The 2369-nt window shown below is 46.1% G+C and overlaps 1 long non-coding RNA gene across 1 annotated transcript in view; it reads right to left on the minus strand.

Moving 5' to 3' along the window:
- Positions 1-253: 253 nt before the first annotated feature.
- Positions 254-2369, minus strand: part of LOC109970101 (uncharacterized) — a 17025-nt gene continuing 14909 nt past the window's right edge. Inside the window, exons 3-5 of the long non-coding RNA XR_002276362.1 lie at positions 919-1027; positions 536-633; positions 254-405 (exon numbers count right to left, since the gene is read on the minus strand). This is a non-coding gene — a long non-coding RNA (uncharacterized LOC109970101). The remainder of the gene's footprint in view (positions 406-535; positions 634-918; positions 1028-2369) is intronic.

Raw genomic sequence — 2369 nt, forward strand, 5'->3', positions numbered from 1 at the left:
GGGGGGGGGAAACATAACATTTGAGCTGTAACATCAAATGTGTGTTAGTGTTTCTCACAGTGAAGAGCAGAGTTGTTGGTTCGAGTCCCAATGAGCTCCTGACCTTCAGCATCAACACACCAACACTCCTGAGCCCGCACACTGCACTGCACAGGTCTACACACACACACACACACACACACACACACACACACACACACACACACACACACACACACACAAACTCTTATCAGTGGCACTTGTACACACAGCGGTGAGGCCTCCCGGTCTGTCTGGTCCCATACAGCTCCATGCCGTCCTGATCCACACACCAACATTGTCCCCCACTGGGGTCACACTGGACTGACTCAAAGAGTCCTGAGGAAGAGCACTGCAGGACGGCCTGAAGCTGGCAGGGAGACGGGCCTACAGACAGGAACAGGAGGACAGACGGACAGGTGGAGAGAAGGATGTTAACACCAGGCTGAAAAGAGCATTGGGGGGGGGAAACATAACATTTGAGCTGTAACATCAAATGTGTGTTAGTGTTTCTCACAGTGAAGAGCAGAGTTGTTGGTTCGAGTCCCAATGAGCTCCTGACCTTCAGCATCAACACACCAACACTCCTGAGCCCGCACACTGCACTGCACAGGTCTACACACACACACACACACACACACACACACACACACACTCAGTATGTCACATAACTATACACACTCTTAATAATGCCACACATGAAAAAACAAATAGCACACACTTCTTGTTTATGTGTATTTTAATGTCAGTGAACTTTTACTTGTCCCAGAAACAAAAAGAGCTTCACTGTCTGAACCACGGTGGGGGCTGGACCCCCCTGGAGAAGTCACATTAGTTTGATTCTTTAACATGGATACAGAAACGGATCAAGACAGACAAAGGTCGTCTACAGGTAAATACCTGAACCTGCCATCGTCTGTGCAGTGAGGGATGTCACCTTGTTGCTTGGCAACAGCCGCACCTCGTAGCAACTCACATTGGCTCAGGGGCTCTGACTCCAGCTGGTACTCTGGACAACAACAGGAAACGGTGACACATCAGTAAACAATGACAACAAAGTCTACAGAGTCTACTCAGGTTGGGTCTGTGTGGCTCTAGGTGAACCTCAGTTCTCTTAAATGCATCCACGTTTCCCTCACCTGGGTCTTCTCTTTGTGTTTTAGTCCCACGCACATAAGATGCAAGGAAAAGATGTGGGAAGACAGGAATCAAGGAAACATGTCTTAAAAGACAGGAGACGTGTCAGTTCATGAAAGACTTCCACCAAGGATGGTCTCTTGTATCCTCCAGCAGCCTCTTCAGTCCTCAGAGCAGGAATAGGTGCTTTGGGACGTCTTCAATCCGCAAGGATCAGGGGGTGAGAACAGCCAAACAACAGTTCTGGGCTTCATCTTCCGAGTGGATGAATTTTAGAAAGAGCAGCTGCCTACAAGATCTATACTGTTATGGTTCACAGATATGAAACAGGTTAGAACATCGCCTTCACTGCAGAACGTTTTAGGAACAAGGACTTTACTTTTATTGTATAAATTATCCTTGAGATATAAAATTATTATAGTTTCTCTGATGTTACACACATTTTTAGGACATTATCACACTGCTGCTCTTTTCCACAGCAGCTGTGTCAGTAATGGTCACCACACATTTCTGCCAGTGTTAAAGCTGGTGTCGAGTAAAATGACAGTGTCACCTGAAGGTCTCATGACAAACTGGTTAGACGACTGTCACTGTCATCTGTACACAAAGTAAAAATGGGTCGAGTGCTGCGTCCCGGGGAGCTCCTGTACTGCCTCCTGGCAGAAATGGGCTTTGTCTCAAAATGACCTCACTGCAAACTGCAACAGAAGCAGAGGAGTCTGATGGAAAGGAGGGTAAAGCAGCCTGCTGCACTCCCTGTTTCCTCACACTGGGTCCTAAACATCAACTACATTAGCTCAGCTCACAGAGCAGTCGATCAGGAGACGTGATGATGATCAGATGCCATGAAGAAGAGTTGTGACTGAGTCTTTTTTTTTACCACTAATTAAAGCAGAAAACCTCACCTTATTTTTTAAAACACTAATTAAAGCAGAAAACCTCACCTTTATGAAAACGTAGCTATTAGATGTTTGGTAATTAGTTAAAACTTGTCCATTTTTGTCAGTCAACTAACTGACTAACTGTTGCCGCCCTGCTTGGATCCTTTAAACTGTACACCTGTATGGTGTTGCCTAAAAATAATCATGATTTAGTTCAATATTAGAATAAACCTTCGTTAAACAAAGTTACTCTGCAGCAGCGTCATTACCAGCAGCTCTGTTTTGACAAAGACAGCAAACACACAGACAGGCAGGCTGGGGGGGGGGGGGGGC

The sequence above is a fragment of the Monopterus albus genome, unplaced genomic scaffold (genome assembly GCF_001952655.1).
Source record: "Monopterus albus unplaced genomic scaffold, M_albus_1.0 scaffold189.1, whole genome shotgun sequence".
Taxonomy (NCBI): domain Eukaryota; kingdom Metazoa; phylum Chordata; class Actinopteri; order Synbranchiformes; family Synbranchidae; genus Monopterus; species Monopterus albus.